This window comes from Chaetodon trifascialis, chromosome 10 (assembly GCF_039877785.1).
Source record: "Chaetodon trifascialis isolate fChaTrf1 chromosome 10, fChaTrf1.hap1, whole genome shotgun sequence".
NCBI lineage: Eukaryota > Metazoa > Chordata > Actinopteri > Chaetodontiformes > Chaetodontidae > Chaetodon > Chaetodon trifascialis.
The window spans coordinates 7,964,741-7,989,464 of NC_092065.1; the positions used below are offsets into that span (position 1 = coordinate 7,964,741).

Here is a 24,724-nt window from a genome sequence, read left to right on the forward strand (position 1 = left end):
AAGATTTTTTTTTTTCATGCATAATCATCCGTGAGCGTGTTGACTCTTCGCAAATGCACTTAAAACACTCCCAACTGTGACACGTTTTGGAGGTGAAAAGAAAGCAAACATCCAAGCTGTGTAAACCAAAGTGTGAACACGGATTTTTCGAGGCAGGAGTGTGTAATCCAAACTGATAGACACAGAGGCCTGTGGCTGAGAGCAGGAGGTGAGGCACGTCTCCTCCCCTCGTCTCTCCTCTTGTCTTGTTTCAGCTCCCTGATCTCTCTCTCTCATCTTCTCGGCGCTCCTGCTTCTCCTTCCTTCTCTTATCGCCTACCCTCCTCACTCCTCTCCTCTGATCCTCTTCTCATCCTCTGATCCTCTTCTCACCTCGTCTCCTTTTCTGCCTTCAGTACTGTCTCCATTTTCCTCTCCTCGCTCCTCCTGGGTTATCTCCTGCTTTCTAACTCACCAAAACCCATCCACTTTTCTTCTTCCATCTCAAGAGACGTGGTATCCGTACAATTCGTTTTAGAAATAAATCGCAATTTTTCATGAAAACCAAAAGTTTTTCTCGCATGACAACTTTTACACCCTAGCTTCTCTCGACCTTTTCTTTTATCTCAAACTCATTATGAGAACCTAAACATGGAGTCATGGGCCAGAACAGGCTTAGGTGTCCTGTTCTGATCCATCCCTTCCTTTTCCTTCCTCTCTAATCACCTCCTCACATTTCCTCCTCTCCTGCCTGCTCCCTGACTCTCATTTCCTCTTTTTCTTTTTATAATATCATCAAAAGTTGTTTGAGGTAATTCACAGATGTTCATCTCTGCATATTTTAATAACATTTTTGGGATTAAAGCAAAGCACCAGGGTGTGTTTCTCATGACAACATCATGACTTTCTCAGTTCTATTCTATCATTTTCCTTGATCTTGTCCTCCATCGTCTCCTCGTCTCCTCACATCACCTGTCCTCCTCTTCTCACTTCCTCCTTATACTGTCATGTCTTGGCTTTATATTCCATCCCCCTTCATCTCCTCTCTTCTTCTATCTCAGAGTTTTTCAGCCTCAAGGTCAGGAGCCTCCATGCAGACAGTCGTGGGAGATGATATGAAGATGCGTCTTGATATATTAAGTACAAAGTGCTCCACATAGTTTGACATGTCATGCGTTGACGTCCCCTTGCTGTGACGATGTGGGATCTCCACATCGGGTCACAGCCCAGAAAAGGCTCAGATGTCCTGTCCTCACCTAAACTGTCCTTTTTTTTTTTTTTCGTCTCTCCTAATCTCTTTACATTATGTTTACTCTCTTTTCTACCTTCCTTTTCGGTCCCATTCCTCCTTTTATTCATGCTCAAACCTCTCCTCTCCTCAAACGCTGCCAAGATGAACACAGATGCACCTTGTGGAATCGATCGACAAAATGATTGAAGAAGCCAATCCAATTTACTTCAAGCAAAGGCTTATCGACTTCAGTCTGCTCTCCAAATAAGAATGTGGAAGCCCCACTGAGCGCCGCCGCTCTCTGCAACACCACACAGATACAATTGTAAACTATAAGTTTACATTATTTCTGTGTCACACAAATAACAGATGTGGTGTCTTCCATTGTTTTCTCAAGAACACCATTTTGTCTCGGCACACGAGACTCGACTCTGCAGCATCGGAGCACTGCAGGCTTGTCTAAAAACATTTGAGGTGTTTCTTCATGCTTCGTATTTCCTCAACCTTTTGTGCAATTCAAACATTCAGAAAGCCTCAGCACCGAAGCGTGATCAATAACATGTGTGAGAATGCTAGGGCCTGTATTTGAAAGGATCCTGACCTAGTTTTTAAAGGCCGCTGTCATTCTGTACAGGCTATTCACTCACAGCATCACATTGTGTTGCTGCTGACACCTGTGCTGACATCATGCCGTGCCGCAGAACTACAGTTCATCTTGTTCAACTGCAGGACAAAGCTCATAATTTCTGCTTCATTGTGCATTTGCAAGATATCAGTGAAACATCTGATTACAGCCGGGATCTATGAATAAAACAACGACAAAATGACCTTTCCACATCCTGTTTGAATGAGCTGCAGGCTGATCCCATCAAAGGAGGCCTCCCCCTATGACATCGAGCCAGCCGTCCCGCCACCCCACCTCTGCCCTCAGACACCACAGAGTCCAGCCGGGTTCAGTCCAGCTCGGCTGCCATGGTGATAAGAAGGGGGACGGAGACTGAAAATAAGATCGGATGCCGAGAGTGGGCAGCGAACAGGGCTACAAAAAACCTCACAGCAAGAGGCGCACGGTGCCCTCAATACCTCTGGGATAGCTCTCGTGCCACGAGTGCTGACAGACAAAACTGAGGGCTGAATCTTTCATGAAGACAGATCGCGCAGCAGAATTTTACAACAAGGAGGAATCACCACAGGTAACAGTAAATACACGAAGGAAATGTGTGTTATAATCACCCTGAAACAACTCATAGTGATGAACCCACAGAGAATCTGCACTTTCTCTCAGCTCTGCTAAGAGTTTTTAGTGTCCTTAAACTCACTGTTTTGGTTTTATAGCCTCTCACATCAGAGTCGTTTCCAGCAGCAGGCAGCACTTTTCAGCAAAACAGGTCCAATAAATCCACCGTACACTACCGGCTCACCACCAAATGTCAGGCACACAAAGTTAGCTGGTGAACACAGAGAAACATGCAGCAGCGTCGGAGATATTTCCCTCAGGAGTCAGTGCATTAGAAACACAAATAAATGCTAATGTTGCTCCATGTCTGCTGCATGTGTAAATAAGCAGCAGTTACAGTTTGCCAAGCAGTGAGCCATATCAGCTTTATAAGGTGATAATATATCAATGCAGCCTGTCGTGCTGCCCCCACATGGCCAAAAAATGCTGCAAAGACATAGAAGTGCATCATAAATGATTAATGTTGGGTGGGTAATTCTTAGCATTTTTTACTCATATGTCATATGTCATATAAATACTGATACATATATAATGCTCTACATTTCATCGAGTACAACAGTATAACTGCTTTAAAGGAAATTGAAGTGATCTAATAACACTTACAGACTATACATTTACACATTCATTCATTATAAACTGGTTGTCATTTGTCACACGGATGTCCGCAGATTCAACAAGCTCACTGCAGATAATGACAGGTAGTGAGGTGTCACACGTTTCTCTAATGAGAGTCTGTTGATTTTCTCCTCTAGGCTGTGTTGTCTTGATGTGTGTGTGTGTGTGTGTGTGTGTGTGTGTGTGTCTGTGTCTGTGTGTGTGTGTGTGTGTGTGTGTGTGTGCGCGTGTGTGTGTGTGTGTGTGTGTCCTCAGACAGAAGAAAGGGGCTCAGCACCAACATAGCGGCCTGTGGGTTTAATTTTAGTTGCCTGATGAGAGGAAGAGAGTGGCTGCAGACAACAGCACTCTCCTGATGTAGCATCATTACCGCCAAAGAGGGGAGAAATAATTAGAGTCGGAACACACTCTATCCTCAATGATGAATTTACATTAGGCGACACGGCTCGCAGAGTGAGAGACGAGCTCTCGTGCCATTACACCGAAGACAAGCTGAGATTCAGCAGAATAAACAGCGGAAAAGAAGATAATGTGTTGATATGTGAGTGCTGGAAAAGTGCAAACCATCCATGAAAATGTTAATAACGCAGCTGACTGTTAGAGGAAACAATCTTTTATGGATGTCCCACTGCAGAAAAAGAGAGCTCCCAAAATTTTACCACACTGCAAGAAACATCCTCACCTGTCAATGTGCTGCAAGCTGCAGTCAAAACAAAACAAAGTGGATTTGATGTTTTAGCAGATTTTTTGGGAATCATCTCGTGTGGACGATTGTATTCCTTACTGATTAATCTGCAGAATCTCAATTAATTGATTCATTTTGATTCCTTTTGTGCATAGAATGTAAAGAAATTGTGAAAAATTTCGTTAGGCCCAAGGGAACATCTTCAGATCTCTTGTTTTTTTTTCCATTCAACAGTCTATAAACCAAAGGTAATGAACTGGCTGTCACATAAGAGAAAGAAAAGCAGCAAACTGTGAAGCTTGAACTGGGGAACATTTTCTATTTTTGCTTGAAAAATGACTGAAACGATGAATCAGTTATCAAAATAGTGGCTAATCAAATGTTATGGCAATTAAATCAACTATTTCTAATCGAGTTTCTTTTAGTCTATGATCAACTGAGAATATAGACCTGAAAGCTAAAGGTAACATCAGGTTTTGCATGACCAGCAGTCTAAAACTCAAAAATATGTTGAGTATACTAAAATAAAAGAAAGGAGAGCAGTGAATCTTCATGTTTGAGAGGCCTGTACATTAAACATTTAGCATTTGTCTTAAATAGAGACTGACTAATCGATTAATCAAATCATGCAAGAGGTTGAACTGTGGACCTGCAGATCACCAAGAGCATCACAAGCTGAACTTTCTACACAACAGGTGGAATGAAGCACTCATTAATAACAGAGAGAATACATCACCTTTTATCTCTGTATGTGTCAATACGTCCCCTCAGTGTGTGCATCCGCTGTGCGAGAGCATAGTTCAGCTGTCATAATCCCAGTGGCTGCGTATTCCTAGATGTGTGTGCTGTGACTGAGTGACAGTAAAGAGAGACGAGCTGATTCCCTCACAAAACCACCCCCGCCCCCTCCATCACCCCCCCACCCCTCCCCTCCTCTCACGTCCCTCCCCTGACCCTCCCTTCCCTCTCACAGTGGGATTAAAACAACCTTTTGTCTCTCTACAATAGGGGTTAAACATTTCCTGGTATCACATGAACAGCTACCAGAACCCACAAGTTTATGGGTGGCTTCTAAAAACACATTTTGAACGAGAGCATAAAATATTCAACAAGTTATTTGTTTTGTATCAGACGCAACCGTCAGCAGGATGAGGCGATGACAGAACACAACATCCTGCGATATGAATTTGGCAGAGCATAAAAGCAAAATTGACACTGTAACTGCGTGTTAAATTAAACGGCCCAGTGTACACAAAATAACTGTCAGCTGCACTGATTGTGCTGGAGTCAGTGCAGCTTTCTAGATGTTCAATAGAGGGTGGAGGTGGAGTAAAACCAGCAAAGCTAAGCGAATAGAAAGGAAAAAGCCTCAAGGCACATCCTAAGGACTTCCTTTCCCATACAGTGAGAAGCCAGAGAAAGTGCTCACCTACACTCAACAGATGTCCCCATGCAATCTAATCTAGTTGACTCACTGAGGGGAAGCTTATTTATTGCCGACTCCTCACCGGTATTATTGCAACCCATTTTAAAAGAATAGATGTGAAAAAGCTCTTTGACGTCCGTTAGCTATGGTTGCAGAGGACAACAATGGCAGGAGCTATCCCTTTGAAAGAGTCACTATTCTCTGGGCCCGGCCCTAAATAATGCTCCTCTCACAACAAAAGCACAGAAAATGTAACATAATCACCCTCAAAGCACATTGTCCGTCACACTGAACAATGATTTAGACTCCAGTATTGAAAAAAACATTGCTTTTTACACTTTTCTCCCTCTCAGCTGAAGCAGTGGAAGGTATATTCTGCCACGTACTGCACTGTAAGTATAATTCTGAGGTACTTCATTTTTACCACAGAACCAGTATTAGTACAAATTGCTGATAACACTTCTGCAGTTATATTTGCAATGGAGCGTTTTTGCATTGTTGTATTGGTACTTTAACGTAAAGGTTATAAGTTTTAAAGGCTGATTTTCTACCTGGCACATGAGGACACCCATGCATGCATGTGATACCCTGATCTACCTGTAACTCACCAAGATATGCAGCAGAAAAGGCAGGGAAGAAGAAGACTGCAAGCAATTAAACTTGCATATAAACAACGCTGGATTAAAAATACTTTGTTTTATGAGGAAGGAAATGCATTCATTAATCAGAGCTTAAGAATTCACCGAACTGGTATGTAAACATAACTTTCATTTCTTTAAACTCCACAGGGCCCCTTTAAGGAAAAGAGCACTTCTTAAACCACTGCTCAATTGTTTCCACTGCTGTTCCTTGCAGGTTTGAGAACAGCCACTTAATAATCCCACAAAGGCATATGAATTCTGTCTGCACCAGTGGGACACGCTGAATGGCTTCACAATGGTCATTGTTGCATGCTACTGCGAGTATTTAATTTCCACCCACTTACCGTGATGAAACCATCAGAGCTTCGTTGGCGGTCAAGAGACCTGAAACCTCTGCGCTGGAATTCTACCTTAATTCACTAATGAACTGCTTCAGTCGGCTTCTTTGAAAACATAACTCAGCACGTAAAGCTTTCTCAGCATCTAACGTCACCACATGAGAAGCCATTAATTTAAAAAATGGATCATAAATAAAAGCATTCACAGTGGCAGACATCTTTCAGAGAGATGATGGATAGCGGCGAGGTGTATGGATTATGGTATGAAATGAGTGAAAGGGCCATATTTCATTGAGCGAGGGGCGTGATTGACCAAGTCTAATGGGCATTATTTCTGCACACTGACTCTGTTGAGCAGAGACACTGGCCGATCCCCGCCGGCCCATTGCTCCTTCAGACTCACACTGAGATAGGACCGGCGCCCTCCCTGCTCTTTGTCGCAACACCAATAGAATAACAATATTTCAATGGCAACCGCATATTTCAATGGCAACTTTTAACAGAACAAAGTTCATGCTGCGGTCTAGACCAAGCCCTCCTAACAAGAGCTGCACGCTATCTGTATGTGTGTGTGTGTGCATTTGTCAATCAGTGGGTGTTCGTGGCGAGGGCTCCTTTTCGAGTTTCCCATTCAGAAATGTGAATGGGAGCAAAATATGATTGGCTCAGGGAGAGAATAAGGGGCTGGGTTCACAAGGCTATCGAGGCAGGGTGGGGTAGGGGGGCACTTGTGAAAGACTTCACTCCTGACAGAGTAAGAAAGAAAAGACAAGTACAGATGATTTAGTCTTCTTAATGTTTGCTTTTGTGTTTCCCAACACATTCCGATTAGTAATTTTCAACGCTCCTTTGTTTGAGTGCTCCAGACACGTTTTCTGGTCACATAATTGTTTAAATGTTGTTCTCCAACAGGTAATAAACCATGTCAATAACCCTGATGAGACAGAAGAGCACTGTCCTCAGGCAATCACTTCGGTTTGTTCCTCGCCCATGTCTAAGTTTTACCCTTGTTAACTCTGGCTGAACTCATTCCAGCACAATAACAGTGTCAGAGGTATCACATAGCAGAACTATCATGATAACTTGAGGTATCTGGTTGAGTATCAAAGGCAAAATGTTTTGCATCAAGCTGCATTGATGATACGGGCGTCTGACTCAGCTCGGGAGGACGATGAGGACAACAAAGCAGCCGAGGTCTTAAGGGAATTTACATGAATTACAGCAAGAGGCCCACAGGGACGGCCGCGACCTCTCCTCAGATTTTTGAAACTAAACAAGACCTTAATCCCGCCCATCAACACACACACACACACACACACACGCACAAACAGACACACAGGCAGTCTCTGCTGCAAACACACACATGCACAAAGACACACTGGTGAAGAATGGTGTGACTGGTTTCCATGGTGCCATGAGGCTCACTGACAGGGCTGGAGTGTTAACATGCTCACAGACAACAGAGAGGATGATGGAGAGAAAAAAGAAAAGGACAGAGGGAGAGAGAGAGGCAGAGAGCATGCAGTAAAAAAACAAAGAAAGCGTAGAATAGGAGAGATTTACCACACACAGGCAGCAGACCGTCCCTGAGGTTAAGGACCTGTGGTGTCGCGCATCGTATTTCTTTTTAACTGAAAGATCCTGAGTGACACAATTCGAAACACACAATAGTCCAACTTAACAGAAGCCGGAGCAGCACTAGACTCTTTTTTCTTTCCCTGATCTGTTTGCAGAATCAATTCTGCTTCTGCAATGTACATTATTAAGGGATAATTCTGTTGGCAGGTATGTCCTATCATGAATAATAACACTGCACTCACCATGTTCATTGCTGAGATGAGAGCAAGCAGCAACATTGCAAAGAAGTCCAATACGGCACAAAACGACACTCATTCAGGTCTTTAACAAAACCCTCATGGTAACCAAATAAAACCAAAGTTATAGCTTAATCTTTGATCTGAGAAAAAAATCTTAAAATCCTGGATTACTCTTGATTGTTGTGCAACTGTTTTGGATTAATAACCTGCTGAGTATAGTAAATCTAGCTTGCACGACTAACACTCAGTAAGCACTTAAAACTGGGGTTTTATTTTTGTAGCTTGAGTCGTTCGTTCTCAGCCTGATAATCAGAATAAATTTCCATTTTATTTCAATATACTCAATTAGCCTGACACCGTGTTCATGTGATGCAATTTCATGTTTCCTCTTGTCATGTTACTTTGCTGTTTGCTTAGCATAGCCGACAGAGACTGAGGGCCAGAGTTAAAAAAATAAAACCAAACTTCTAATAAACCATAGCGTTCCTTTAAGCCTGTTATCTGCATTGCTTTTGTTTGACTGTGCTTCCCAGGCGTCTGTAGGTTTGTTTGTATTATCTGTTGCTGTCTTGTTTGTTCTGTTGCACGGCTTCCCTGAAGGATTATTACTGATATTTCCAGTGTGCTGAGTTTTAACCGTGAAGTGAAAAGCAGATTTACAACCAGTCTGATCATCTGACATCAGCCTTTGTTGTAGCAGTGATTATGTTCCCAGATTTCAATACTTCACTTCATGAGGACAACGTTATAACTAATAAAAATAACAGGCAAAAAAAGCAAAAATAAAGCTAAAGTTGTAATAAACTAGAAGTTCCCTTTTAAGGATATGCACCACCATGACTGCTCCTGCCTTGGCTATTGTTAGGCCACTGTACGAGCCAATGACTTTGAGTGACTTGCCAACAATAGCCATACAGTATATGGCAATATGGCAGCCATTCATGTGGTAATGAGAAAGTGAGGAAGCGCTACAGCCTGGTTTGATACAGTGTGTATATGGGGCTTGCCTCCAACTGCAGAGCACCAGCTGAGAGCATGAGGGGAGGTGGAAGGGATCCAAGAGGTTTCTGCAGAAAAAGGGGAGAAAGGCCCACCGAGCTGGTCCTCCTCCTCTATATGCTCCATACTGTCACCAATAAGAAGATCATCCTCGGTCCAATGAGCATCCGCAGGAGTCAATAAACACAGACTACCCCACACACACACACACGCACACAAGAACACACACCCTCGCCCTCTCTCAGTATGTACATGTGTGCTGATCCCTGCATCCATATGTGTCCACAGAAGGTGCAGGCATGTGTGCACCTCCTTCGCTTCCCCACCAGGACCAATTTCCATCCGCCGTCTGTGTGAGAGTGTCGATCGATGCTGCACGGGGCGCGTCATCCAGGCTGTTCATTACTGTTGGCAACACTGCAGCCATAAGCACAAACAACCTGCCCCACTGACGCACTGCACTCCACCCATGGCCGGATGAATGGATGTCAGTTTCATTTAAGCCTTAACCCGTTAAGTTTGCTGTTCAACTGTCGTTTCTGATTTACATTGGTTTTCATTAGTTTTACTAGTGACCCACAGCAACAGCTGAGGGAGCCTGGCCCCAGAAGCCATCTTTGAAGTGTGGTTTGTGGCAGCAGGAGGGGAATGACATTCCTCTCTGCCCTCCTTCTTCTCCTCTTCTTCATCCTCACCCACGCTGTGTGTCCAGCTCTCACACCACCTGTCTCCTCAGCACAACCTGAGGCTCCCAAGACCACAGAAACACATGTACTGTCCACGCAAACACAATCACCATCGGAGCAGGAGTGACACTGTAGTGCTGTCAGGTATTCAGAGTAAAAGACTGAGGATGGTAATGTTTGGAGCTAAATGCTAACATGCTCACCATCACAATGCTGGCATGTTGATGTTGAGCAGGCACAATCTTAGTTTCATGTGTTAGCATACTAACATTTGCTCATTTTAAACACAAAGTACAGTGGAGGATGGTGGGAATATGTTGAATGATGCAGGTATTTAGTCATAAAGTGATTACAATTCTTCCTTAGGGGAAAACAAATGTGTGCAGGACTGCCAAATTTTAGTGCAATGCAGCCAACAATTGTCAGGACATTTTACCTACAAACTCAAATGTCAGCCTCATGTTGCAGGAAATGTCTGCAAAAGATTTCATCGCAATCCATCTAATGGTGAGATACTTGCGTCTGGACCAAAGCGGTGGACCAAGCAAGACTACTACTTGGTTAAAAAGAAAATCAAACAATGAAAGAAAACACTATCAATAGGCATCTAAACCATAAACATCTGTATGTTTATGCATGTGTTTATCTTTGGCCTTGGGATTGCATGAACCTGCAGTGAACTGAATGAGCAGAGAAATGTAATATAAAGACTTTGCTTTCTACAGGCTGTATAAAAGCTTCACTTCAAATGCACAACTGCATGCCTTTACTGAGATAAAACAGATGACAAAGCCAAAGCCAGCAGAGATACCCTGAAACACCTGCCTCACAGCAAATGCTTCATGTTCAGCACATTGCTTTTTTCATAAGCACAGAGTCAAAATTATGGGCTTTTTAGTGAGTCCAAAAATTGACAAACCTGATCTTTCGCCTCCTACTCCTGCTCTGATGTGAAATCCATATTGCGCTCAATGAGTCAATAGCAAAAAAAAAACAAAAAAAACAAAGGCTGAGTAAAAAGAGCAACTACTGCTTACTCCTTCAACACAAATACTTTATAAAGATATTCTTATAAATATAAATAACTTTGATACATGAGAAACAAGCCACAGGCAGCTGGCGGGGTGGGAGTGTCAGTGACGTGGCGTTATGTTGGTGTTCTGAGCTAGCGGCGAAGGAGGCAACGCTGAAGGGTTTAATCAGCCTGCATAAAGCAGACTGATGCGTACACCCACACACACTAACGCACACACACAGACACACGGATTTATGTTGCTGCAGGTGCTGAGATAAAATGCAGAGGGAAGGAGACAGAGAGATGTGAAACACAGGAGAGAAAGACAGTACGCCAAAGGCAGGTGCAAATGAGAGGAACAGACGTGAAGGCCAGTGAAGGTGGATGTGTTGGCTAGTTAGCTGCTGTGTGTGTGTGTGTGTGTGTGTGTGTGTGTGTGTGTGTGTGTGTGTGTGTGTGTGTGTGTGTGTGTGTGTGTGTGCACTGAACAATATGTGAGTGTTTGTGGGAAGGAAGAAGAGTGTGTACATTGCTGCAACATGAATCCGCAAATGTTTGTGTTTGTATGTTCGCAAGTGTGAGGTTGTGTGTCTGTTTGGCATATGAGTGCATCGCTGAAACGTGAATCCCCTGTGTGAGTGTGCCTCAGTGTGTGTATACTGTAAAGGCTCAAATAACAGCCGGGTGAATGGCTGGAACAAACAAATAAAGGCTGGGTAAAGAACACTGAGGGGACGGCAAAATTACCTGTATAATGGTTCATGAGAAAAATTCAACATAATGTACTTTTACACCCTAGTTCCATCATCAGTCATGCCACACTCACCGCTGTTGCTCCAACAGCTTTATCTCTGAATTACTATTGTATTCTCTCACACATACATTATTCCCTTGTTGTTTTTTTGTTTTCTGTAAAGACACTATTCAAGATAGAGGGATATATTGATTCTCATCTTTCTGACAGTTAGATTGGATGACACTTCATGCCTAAAGCTAGAATCACAGGGTGATTAGCCTAGCTTAGCATAAAGACTGGGAGCAAGGGCAAATAGCTAGCCTAGCATTCTCCCAAGTTAGTAAATATGCCGAACACCACCACTGAAGCTCACTAGTTAACACATTGTTTAATCCATGCACAAACAGAGATGTAAAAATGCCTTTTTTAAGACGGGAGCTTTGATACGTCTCTCATGTCATGTCATGCTAAATATAAAGCTAGCACTAGTAGCGGGCTAGCTTAGCTTAACATAAGGACTGGAAACGGGGGCAAACAGCCAGCCTGGCATTCTGCCACAATCAAATTTATGTCCAATACCACCTCTGAAGCGCACTAATTAACACATTGCTTAATCTGTGCACATGCATGCATGTGAAGCTAGCACCAGTAGCCAGCTAACTTAGCTTAGCAAAAAAACAGGAAGCAGGAGGAGAGAGTGAGCCTGCTTCTGTCCAAAGGTGCAGAATTCCCCTACCAGCACTGCTAAAGTCCACAAATTAACATGCTACACCTGGTTTGTTAAAATCATACAAAAATGGAAGTATTAGGTGGAAGCTGACATGATAATTTGCTTTTTTATGGAGGACATGGCTAGCTGTTTCCCCCTGTTTAAAGTCTTTGTGCTATGCTAAGTTAGCCAAGCTTAGTTTACCTAAGCAGGTAAGCCTCGTCAGCCAACTGCTGAGTTGTCTTACCTGCTGTGGTAGCTTCATATTTCCCATAAAAGCATGAGAGAGAGGTATCAATCTTCTCATCTAACTCTGAGCAAGAAAGAGAATAAGTGTATTTACTAAAAACTATATAAAACTATTCCTTTAAGCTAAATTTCCTGTGGATGCACAGTAGCTGAACAGTAATCAAAAAGCTGTCAAAACAGAAGCTATTGGAACAGTGCCTGAAAAGAGAAGCTCCGAGTGTGGAATGATTATAAGTGTCTGCTGTATAGTGATGCTATAGAAATGTAAATGATCTCGAATTTGAAAAGGGAATCACTAAACATGGAGGAAGAGTTGAACTGTTGACCCTGAACGCTACCAGGGAAGTTACACAAGGTGACGTACATGATGACTGCTTGTCTTTCCCGGTTGTTTGCCCCAAAAGATGAGTTCTCTTTGCAGAGGTTGGTGTTTCTAACTGGCCCACTGGAGGAAGACCACACAGTCCTCCATCCCTCCCAAGACTCCCCTCCCTGCCTCTTCTCCTCCCTTCTCCTTCCACCTCTCTGTGCCTCCCCTCTCTTCCCGGACTCCATGCTCCGTGGTGCAGGTGACAGCACAGAGACAATGGGATGATATCACTGGTCGGCTCCTAGCAGCTTGTCTGCATGCTGCACAATAACAGACTGCTGCAGCTCGAGTGTGGCACATTGTGAAGTTTGTGAGAGAGAAAAGAGTACAAAGAGCAAGAGAGACGGAGGGTGAGAGAGGGAGGGAGAGAAAGAGAAAAACAAACTGTACTGCTCAACTGAGACTGAGAGGAGAAGGGAGGGAAGAGTGAGGAGGAAAGATAGTCAGTGTTCCCTGCAGCATCAGTGTATGTATGTGTGTGAACTCTGGCGGTCATGTGTGTATGTAAATTACACCGAGCCTTTAGCCTGTATGCCTATAGCTGAATCTGTGTGGGCAGGACTGCAGACTGTGCTGCCTTTTAATTACAGCACTGCTCCTTCCTCCTCCCTGACAATGTCTTACACACAGACAAAAACACACACACACACACACACACACACACACACACACACACACATAGCAAACAGCACACGTCACACCTGCCATGAGGCAGATTGGATTTACACTGCATCAATAATTCAGCCACACATACATCCCCAAACACACATCAATAAGCACAAAAACACACACACTCCACACAGGTTGTCTAAGTAACCGATAGCATTTTGAAGGAGCCAATGGTCAGGAAACACACAACGAAACCGAGAGAAGCAGGAAATAACTGTGGTTAGAGGCTAACACGTGTCCCAGTGACTGATCCCATATCATTACAGCACAAATTACCGCAGTTATTAAATCAATTAGGAGCTGTGTAAACACAGAGGGGACTTTCATGGAATGGAGTGGTCCTATTCTTAGAAATACCTGAATAAAAGCAACATCCCTGGGCTTCCTATTCTCAGGCTCCATCATCTGAGACAGGTTGAGTACCAGGCACACTGCTGGAGAGAGGCTTTCATCTCCACTCAGTTCTACATTAGGCAGAATTACAGATGCCATTGTTTTCAGCAGCTGAGTACAGGATGCAAATGGGCCTCTGTTGGTGTAGTCAGTTCACAGTCAGTCAAAACCTTATCATATCTCATCTGTGACCGATTAGATGTGGCCAGGTGTTGTTACTAAAGCATCTGTGCTGCATTTAGTTTTGATATGCTCTCTTTGAGTATTATGAACAGTAACAATCATCTCAGTTGTTGGTGAAAAATGTAAATCACAGTTTCAAAGAGCTTGTGTTACTCACCTACTGGTTAAAGTATATCAAAATTGCAGCAGTATAAAACCAAAGACATTTGAGGAGCTGAAACCAGCAAATATATTGCATTTTTGTCATATAAATGACTAATTGATTAGCAAAATAATTTGTGATTATCTTTCAATTTTGACAACTATGGGATGTGGGAGTTATTTTTAATAATGAAAAGGTCAAGATTTGTGTGGAAAGAAACTGTGCAAATGACGTGGAATAAGCTAAAACTGAACATTTAGGATGCTGACATACAAATACGCACTGAGAACTGTGTGAGGATTTAAGACTGCTGTCAATGATAAAAAAGGAACATTGTGCAATTTCTCCTTGTTTTCCTAATTGTCACTAATATATTTGATATTTTTAAACATAAACAACCTGAAACATAAACCTGAAATTAGGTAGATATATTTAAGATGTTAGAATCTATGTTGTTTTGGGCCAAAAATTAAACTATAGGCCAACACAGAATTGTGCTTTAACTGAATGTCAGTCTATGGCGAGACTAAATCAGAGTCCTATGATAGAAGCTGAAAACATCCATAAACATACTACTACAGCTCAAATGGCCCCTGAATTCAAGTGAACACTTAATGGATTCTCCTTTAAATGTGTTCGACCAACTTTGGTATTTACAGTGGAAAAGCTCGTGTATTGATCAAATGAACCATTAGCACTTTGAACCAGGTCTTTATTGGAAATGCTCGAAGTGGATTCCTTTAAAATGTTGTGAGTTTATGGATCCCCTGCATTACTGGCATGCGATAATGCACTCACGGTGGACATAGGCTGAGAAGTGCGTGTAAATTATCAATAATGCAAACATAAACACAAATGGCTGACCTTCGAGGGTTCAGTCTAAATGTTCTTAAAAAATAGTTCCGTGCTCAGTTGTACCAAGACCATCCTGAAGAGGGAAGTTTGAATATTTTCTTGAGTCTAGTAATTTATTCACTTGGATGTCGAGCACAGGAGGGGGCAGGAATTTGAGGAGTGTGTAACAATTGGGCTTTTCTTCCCCCAAATCTGCATAATTATTGAGGTTAATTCAACTCAGAGCTTGTGTGCCATTGTCTTTCAATGTGGCTGCCACTGCTTAAATGAATAAATTAGTGACAAAACGAAGCTGACAGACAAGCTCTGCTTGAATGCACGACGTCACAGAAGCTGGCTCCAACGATGAGAAGAAGCAGCAAGAAAAAGTCTTCACTTGATTTGCTGGAGACAACAGCCTTGTCATACATGGCATTTGGACCTGAGTTTTCTCGGTGATATGATTTCTCTCGTATATGTGCGACATGCTCAGTTATTCAGCACCTAAAGGGATTTCACACAACTTCCACTGAATTACTCTCTGTGGTCTGGGTTCCCTCTGCTTCATTTTTGATAAGCAAGACTAACATTGCTGCAGTTGTGACAAGACACCATGTACTCTTCAGGGAAATGATATAACAAAATGGGACAGATGCTCACAGCTGAAATAACTTAGATGACAGCATAGACAGTGGCATAATAAGAAAAGTGATGGAATGTTTTTTTGGGTGAATAGATCACCATTTTTTATTCAAAACTTGGCTGTAGGGGATTCGTTGCAAGCTGAATGTATTGACAGCATGCTTAAAAGTGTTTTCCATCTTACTCATCCCCACCAGATGTCTTTTATGGACAGATTGGCCAGAAAAATAGCAAATTTGTATGCAAGAAACTCTTCTCAAAGATGCCGTGTAGCATATAGAATGGAATTACATGTATTGCAACAGAATGCTTGACACAAATTGGCCTTTGTCTGCTAAAAAATAATAATGTACATGACTTTTGCATGTTTTGTGCAACAGAATATAAGAGCCTACAGACATGATAGCAGCTCTGTGAGGCAGTGAACAGCTGTGCTTTGGGCTAAATGCTAATGCTTGCTAACATGCTCTGGAGACCATGCATGTCTGTACAAACCTGTGAACCAACCAAGCAGACTGACATTGATGTCCAGTTAGTACTTTGGCTGAAAAAATGCAATGAAAAAATTATATTTACTGAATATGAAAAACAAGCTCTGCTCAAACATGTTTTTCCTAGAGCCAGCGGCAATGTTTTCTCAGTGCGTTCAGCTGCGCATTCACCCAGCTGTAGTGCTATCAGCCTGCGACATGGCCAGAAATCAAATTATACAATTGGTTTATACACCCACAGTAAGTTCCTTATTTCCCATAGTGGCATCCTTCTTCTGAAGCAGGACTGGAGTTGGGTTAATGTACTTAAACGTGTCCTCGTCTGGGCTTTTATGTGTGTGGTGCTGCTCTTATTTCTCCAGGCTCTTGACATGATAGAGGTGTGTCCTTGACATGACTGATGGCCAGCTGAGGACTAGAGCTCTTGTCAGGGAGGATTAGCCCTCTGAGTGGTTTTGGGGGGGCAAAGGGAGCTTCAGGAGGAGGTCCAAGTGCTACCTGTCTCCAGGAAGTCCTTCTGGAGTCTGAAATCATGTCTGGGGTGGGAAAGGGTCTGACTATGGAGGGTGACTGACCAACCAGTCTGTCTGGTCTGGTACCTCTGGCCTTTCAAGGTCCCTCTCTGCTTGAGTGCTCAATTAGTGACTAAGAGCCTTTTTGACAGACTACCAGTAAGTTCAACAGTGGAGTTGGTTCAACACTGTTTTAGTTGTTTGTATAAGAGGTGGAGGGTGAGGTGACTGCATCATGCAACAAGCCCCGAGGGCAGACAACCCAGAACAAGGGAAGCCTCTTCAACTCACCGACAACAAACAGCAAGACAAGAGAAGACAGGTACTAGTCACACAAAGGAGGCTAAACATTTAACTGCAGGGCTTTTCTGCTCTGCCAGTTAAGCCTCTGTTGTCAAGAGGTTTTCACTTCACTTCTTAGTTCTTGATTTGTTGACTTTCAGAGAGAGAGAGGGCTGAAATGATCAGCGTCCTCATCCAGAGGGCACCTGCCTCAGCTGTAACAAGCAGCATAGTTCAGGTCAGGGGGGACTGCTGGTGTGAGAGATCCACTAAACTTACTTTTATAGCATTAAATCATTTGGAGGATAATCTTTTTTAAGGTGGACAAACTCTTAAACTGCAAGTTTCCTGCTTATTTATCTGCTGTGGATGTAACTGCTGACAGGCTCATTTGATGTCACAGTAATCTCTGTATTATATTAAGTGAAAAAAAAAATCCCAGCCTTGGAAGAATAGCCTGGATCAGCACTTTATACTGCATTTCCGCTCTCTATGCAGTGATCACAATGCCAGTTAAAGCTGCCTGCCCCTTTTCCTTCCAGTGTGTACTCATTATAGAGTGGCAAGTCAAAAAGCCCCACACAGTGGTAGGCATCCTGATCCCGGTGTGCCTTTCACATGGTAAACAGTTTCAGATGGGACCAGTATTGTGCTGCTATAATACAGCATCTGCTTTATGGCATGGAAAAAATGCATTGTCACATAGCGGCAGTGAAAGAGCCATTGAAGGACAGCCAGGGCTTGTCTCTGCTGCTGAGGCTTTGACCGTGACACAGGCTGATGGGCGGTGGTCAGACGACCTGCATACTACTCTAAGGTTGCAAAGAAGACAGCCAGGCCAGAAAATGAAACACAGGTGCACAAGAGTCAAATGACAGAGAAACTTTATAGTCTGACCAAGTTTGAGAACAGAAGCCTGTGCTGCACAAACTAGTCAATACAGCACATAACTGGAGTGGAGCTAAAAAGTCTCCAAAGAGGCTTTGTATCCGGTCTCAATGCTGCAGCGAAGAGGGTCAGAATGCTGCAGTGAGCACTGGAGCTCAGCCAGGTGGGAATGAGACACTATGCAGACAGAGACAGAAGATGCCCCTCATCCCCTGACTCTCCATTAAACATTTAAAGCTGCACTCGGCACAGCTGAGAGAGCTGCCGCTGTGTGAGAAAACATGTCAGCGTCACAAAAGTTTTCATTTACGCCACATCTACCAAGACTATCATAAATCACACAGCACAATGCACAATTCTGGAGGATGTTTGGCTGCCTTTCTCCTCTAAGAAAGCTTAGTTCTGAGAAGGAGATGAGGTCAAGGAAGCTGAAGAGAAACTGCATGGTATGTAGCATGACAGAGGCTACTTAAATTAGCCTCTGGGGATTAATAAGATGTTATCTTGTGTTATATTTAATCCTCACACTTCCATATTAACAGTATGGTCAGAATGGTTGGGCTGTGATATTTAAGGCTCAGCAAATATCTGCCCAAGTCTGACTGACTTAAAATCATCTCATCAGTTCAGTAATGGAGGCAAGACAAAGATGGAGCAAAGCCTCAGACAAACAATATATGTATATACCATAAAATAAGATAAATATATTTACTAATTTGCTATATCGTGTCTGCCATGGTAGCAATCTTTTAGAAATATCTGGGTGGGTTAGACCATTGTGGCCAATGTTGCACATCAGCGAGTTTAATTTAAGAAGCCAATTCTGGCAAATATCCCCGGTAAAACGGAAAACTAACACTCAAAAAACAATTTTCCTGCCCTATTACCATATCAAGCACATGCCTCAGATTCTGCTTATTTTTGCATTACAAAACACAGATATGTTGAGGTTGCTCCAGTTCGAATTCACAGAGGCCCAGTGGTGAATGAAGGAGGTTAGGCATGCAGTTGTCCAGTGTTATGTAAAAGAGCCACTTTTATACCATTTTACCATGTCCGATGTGAAAAAAGAAGTGCTGTGTCAATCAAACTGAAGTGCTATGACGAGCTGTCCTGGGTGGTTTCTCTGTGGCCACCTACTCCATTCTGCTTCAGTTCCACACAATATGAGTCACAGGGATAAAAAAGTATGGTTTCACAAGACATTATGGGTAAAAATGGACCTCTGTCATAGCGGTGCATTAGATCAGTAGTAGGTTTTATTCAACACTCCTCTTTTCATTCTTTAAACCAGCCATTTGGAAGGAATTAATTCAACAGGGCTGTCAAGGACGTGGCCCTGCCGCTGCTGCCAATGCTCTGCTTCCACTCGAAATTCATATCCGAAGTCCCATGAATCACAGCTTAGATAAACAGTGAGTGAAACAAATTCGGGGGCTTTTGTTTTGAGGCCAAAAGAGCATATTCTGCTCTCACTTTGGCTGCGTTCTGATGCTAGACTGGGAAAAACAACTCATAAACAATCGGATTGTGTGCAAAGGCAAGAGGAGATGACAAGCAACTTTTGTGGTGTTGCAGGAAATAAGATATTGTCAAATAATGTTAACACCAGAACCCTTATTCACATGAGTAAAGGTCAGTGATACCTTGGAGACAAGGGAAAGGAGGACGCATGGGGAGAGGACATATCCTCAGGCCTCCAGCAGGTGCATTGTTTCCAGGATCAAAAGAAGAGAGCCATATTTCAGACTTGGCTGCATCCTGGTGAGAGCGAGAGCATGTCCTGGTCACGGGCTTTGCCCTGTCTCTCACCCCACTCCAACCTCTTCACCCTTCTCACCTCTTCCTCCCTTCATCCCAAATTTCTTTAGGCAAACACCTGATCAATAGTTGCGCCCTGTTGTGAGTTACTCTACTCACAAACAGACTTGTTCAAGGGCTGTTAAAAATCAATGGCCACAGTAAAGATGTACTTTCACTCAATGGACACTAAAAAAAAGGAGTGAGTGAAATACAAACCCTAAAATTCATCATCCTAAAGCTGGGACAAAGGCAAAGACACTTTACAGGGTTTTATTCTGTCTCAATAGGCAGACTGGAGGAGCAGGAGGAAGAGGAGGAGGAGGTGGGGTAAATGCTCTTTGAAAGTATGTTTTCTGTTCTCTAATCTGTCTGTCATTTCCAACCATACGGACACACTTCTAATTTGACTTCAAAGCGCAGGGGATTGTGAGGAATGCCAATGAAACTCTGCATGAAATCAGTTTTTCTATCATTATCTCCACAAAACACACTGATGTTACTGTAGCTAAATGCACCATTTCCTGCTGTGGTGCTGATCATTAACACCAAATCCACTTTGGCACATCTCAAACTGTGATGTTAGATTTGAACTTAATTTACCAGATATGTTTCACTGCTTCCAGGATGTCATGACTGACACGCTCCTGAACCTGCTTCAACGTCAGCTATCCCTGCAGTTGGGTTAGTAGATTCAGTTTGCAAACGTTTCATCACGAGCACCCCCCAGCTTCAGATTATAGGAGTCTAGTTATCACTCTCTCCCAGGGTTGGGTTTTGGGTGCAGGGCCAGGGTAATCCTGGGGAGTTTGAGTTTGGACGCCTAAAGCTTAATTAGATTTTTTTAACCGCAGATGACCGTGGAGAATCCAATTGGTCCGACTTCTGTGTAGTTCCCCAATTCTGGTCTGATTAGGCACTATATCAGTGAAAAAACAGCTATATTTAAAGGCAATGCTGGATACAAGGAAATCTATAAATTCATAAAAAATGCATGGTTATAATGAATGCTGCTACTTTGCCTCAGGCTTTATCCTTGGATAAGGCAGTGTAAACATGTACTTAAGCAGTATTATAATAACCTAACGTAGAACAAGAAGGTTGCATGTAATAAGGGTGTTTTGAGGGTAAAAATAAGGTAAATTAAAGATAAATTGTGTAGTGGAGATGTTGCATCACTAAATCAAAATGGGTTGCAGCACACAAGCTAGTTCTTACATAGCAGTTAGGCTAGTAAATATTTGTACTGAAACTGACAGATGTAGCCACTGGACCAAATGACAAAGCTAAAGTTAGCTTACTAAGTTTTTGCGCAGTAAAATATGTAATTGGATATAGTTGATACATCTGACACTTGATAAAAATGCTGTTTAAATATGATATAAATGAAGGTTTACATTTCACAGAAAAACATACAATATATTCAAATTGAAGGCGCTGCTAAATCAAGCTAGGTTAGCATGGTCAAATTTACCGTACATATAAATAAAAGGATGTCATACACTTGCAAAGGCTTTTGTATCGTTTGCTTCCCTAAAACTAAAATTATATACTGACTACAATGAATAAAGCTAATTAAAGCTAAGACATTTCTTAGGCTTTAATTGTCTGTGTTTTATTGGAAGACGTGCTACAACTAATGATAATGACTAATGACTAATGATATACTGACTACAATGTAAACAGGAAGTGCAGCAAAAGCAATTTGATTTCTTTTGTTTGGACAGTGCCGCAGATTTTAAAGCTAAGACATTTCTTAGACTCTTAGGCTTGTTTTAAGTCAGTGGATGAAACTAGCAAGCACAGTAGTTACTAAGAACTTATGAAAGACTTTAGACACAAACACGGATTTATAAATAACTAGTGTCAGGTTAGTGCAGATGTGAAATATACTCTGAGAGTGATACAGAAGGAAGAGGGCCAAAGAGAAAAGGAAATAATCAGAGGAACAGAGAGAGACAGACAGTGTTAGAGATCACTGCATAATCTGCTCTCAGGTCAGCGACTGCTCCTTTATTTAAATCACATGGCTACGAGCTGAGATTATAAAACAGGTTTTAATAATTCCATAAGCGCCGTGCATATCATGAGCTCAAAGGCTGGCTTTGAAAATCAAGCCACAATTTGAAGTATTGTCATCCAATCAAGGGAAACTGAGATTTTCACAGAGATGGCAGTTGTAACAATTATGTAAAAGCCTCACATGTGCACTTAAGTTTAGCTCAGATAGCTGCCGAAGTGCACATATCCTAGGAGTGAATACAGCGGCACACTGCAGCCTCTCAGTACATTAACAATTTAATCTTTTATTCCACACCAATCACATTTCATGAAAGCGGTGGTGCACATCTAAAGAGTGCCCCTTGACTCAAAGCTGAGCCTTCTACATACCCCGAAATGTCAACTACAATCAAGATATTGACTCCAAACCAGGAGTTACATGAATTCCACCTCAGTGACACATCACAAATGACCAACGAGTCAAAGTGTCCTATTTTTCTCTCACAGGATCTGTGGAGGCGTGCTCTCTGTCACGCTGTAACCCCTTTGAGTAACATGTCCACCATGGCTCCGCTCATACAGAGATGTGGTCATTGTGTCTTGAGCCCTGAGAGGCCCAAAATCAGCCAACCTTGAAGACCCGAGCATTAGGTCTGCTTCAGACCAGACTCTTTTCAACCTCTGCCAGAAGAATACCAACTAAAACCAACATAAAGAATACCATTCATTGCCAAGATCCAGACACATAATGGTGTAGATAAAATGTGGAAAAGACAATTTCTGCTGCTGAAAAAGTCCACAAATTTAAAGATTATTAGTATGATTTTGTCTTTGAGAGACTGCTAACACCATAGGGCTTTGGCTATAAACCATGGCACACTGACAAAGACTCATTGATATTTCCACATAGACAGAGAGACAAACACAGAGCTGAAAAAGCCCAGTGTCAGCCCAGACAGCTCTCAGCCACATTAGACGTTTGATTGGGTTATCAGGCCGGCCGTCCTCAGAGGAGATCCTGACAAATGAAGTTGCCATTTGTCCGTCCTCACAGCCGGGCCCAGCTAGCCCACAGCAAGGAATTATCTTAGTGACAATTACATTCTTCCAGCTCCCAGAGACGCCCAGCGCTGAGAAACCGGCAAAGGACTGACCACAAGGAGATTATACTGATTGCTATTCCATTGCTTGCATTTGATCCTAAATTGCTCTGGCACAGGGCCTGAGCACAGTTAACTCAATGGTGGATGTCCTTGGGTTTCTGCTAATAAATCAAATTTGCAGGCAATTTTCTTCTCATGGTGATTGAAAAAATTATAACCTTGATATAAAGGGAAATGCTGAAAAATGCTCAAATCTGTTTGGTGATCTCTGTTGTGCAATTACAGGAAAAAGAAGGCAAATTCAATTCAATCATGCAGAACATGGTGTAAATGCATATGCACGCACTGATTCGGATCAACAATGTAGTACCTCCTTGTCCGATATTATTTCTAGGGTTATGCATAGCAATTTACTTTCGTTATTGATGAGCCTGTTGATTATTTTACCAATGTATTTAGCCATCAAGATGATTAATGATCCAACCAAGAGTCAGAGAGCCAAATACAGTACAATCAATTTTCAAATCCTCCCATTTGAGAGGTTACAAATATCTGACATTTATACTTGATGAATGTCTTAAAACTACTAATTGTTTATCAAAATTGCCGTCTGTTGACCAACTGAATGGTTCGAATAATAAATTTCAGAACTAAAGATGCCGAATACTCAAAACAAATGAGACTGAACAACAACCCCATACTTTAGGAAAAACAGCAACGTTACTGTGACTCCTGGCTGTTCCCAGTGTTAACTACACATCAGCACAGCAGCATGATCAGCCTGGAAGAGGAGAATTTGCTGTTGCAGCCTGGCAGACTCATTCAGTCTACTGGCAAATGTTTCTGATGATCATTGTTGTTTCAATGGTGACTATTGGCCTGTTCGGGTGTCTTTCCACATGTGGTCTCTGAATGGCTCAGCTGATTGGTGTAAAGGAGAGAAAAGGGATTTGGTTTGATAGTTGCACCAAATTTTATGATTCTAATGGTTTTCTGACCTCAATCTTCCCTAATCATTCACCAGAAGCCTGAACAAAGATTATCTGGTATAGATTATGTTTTTACCACAACACGTGGCACCAGAACAACAAAAAAAAGGGGGAAAAAAAGACAAAGGTTGTATTGTATTTAGTGCTTTTGATATCTCAAAGGACATGCACATCTATTTTCTGCTGAATGGGGAATCTCAGATCTACACTTGGATTTGTTTACCATCCCATTCCTTTGTTTCCCCCGGGAGAATTTTTTTTCCCAGGATTCCTGTGGCTGTGTTTGGGGGGTTTAAGGGATGAAAAAGAGGGAAAGAAAAGCCCATTGGTCTCAGCGCCACAGAAACACCATCGAGAGCCAAGCTGTCATCCCACTTGGATTAAGGGCCCTTCAGTGGTGGCTGCTGAGCTGCTAACATGGTGTCTCACCCGCGGCCGGGGTGTGGGAGGGGGTGGAGGGTGGAGCAGAGGGTAAGGGCATTAGAGGGCCTGGCCTAAATAAGACCTCGAGGTCAGAGAGCCTCCTGAACCATGGCAAAGCCACTTTGTGCTTCCATGTCAACTTTATTTATGAGCTGACAGCTAAGTGTCCTCTTATTTCCTGTTGATTCAATCACTGTTGCATCATGCGCTGGGCCGACAAAGGTAATCTACACCTTCGCTCCGCTTATCTCTGCGCAGACCCCTAATTCTACAGGTTTACTGGATATAACGTTCAGCCATAGGCTTTTAAGAGTGTGATGGTTTGTGGTGGATTTCTTGACAATGCCCACTGTTTAAATCTCCAATGCTATAAGCAGAATAAGAGCTATTGCAATGTATTTACTGAGCTATTAGACAGTACAAGTGGGCTGCATTGCTGTGCCAACAGAGTGGGATGTGTAGCCGAGTTTCTCTTAAGCTTGATGCAAATAGGAGGAAGATGGAGGCTTGAGAACAGAACAGAAAGCATTCAAGTGCACACTCTTCCTGAATTCTCTGTAATTTTGGCGAGCTTACACCCTGCCGGTGGAGCAATGCCCACCTCCTGTTGTTTTCAGGACAGGATAGGGAAGCAATAGC

The 24,724-nt window shown here is 42.6% G+C and overlaps 1 protein-coding gene across 11 annotated transcripts in view; it reads right to left on the reverse strand.

Annotated features, from left to right (window-relative positions):
- LOC139338196 (neuronal cell adhesion molecule-like) overlaps nt 1-24,724 on the reverse strand; it is a 72,334-nt gene that overhangs the window by 42,376 nt on the left and 5,234 nt on the right. The gene's annotated exons all lie outside the window — the stretch shown is intronic.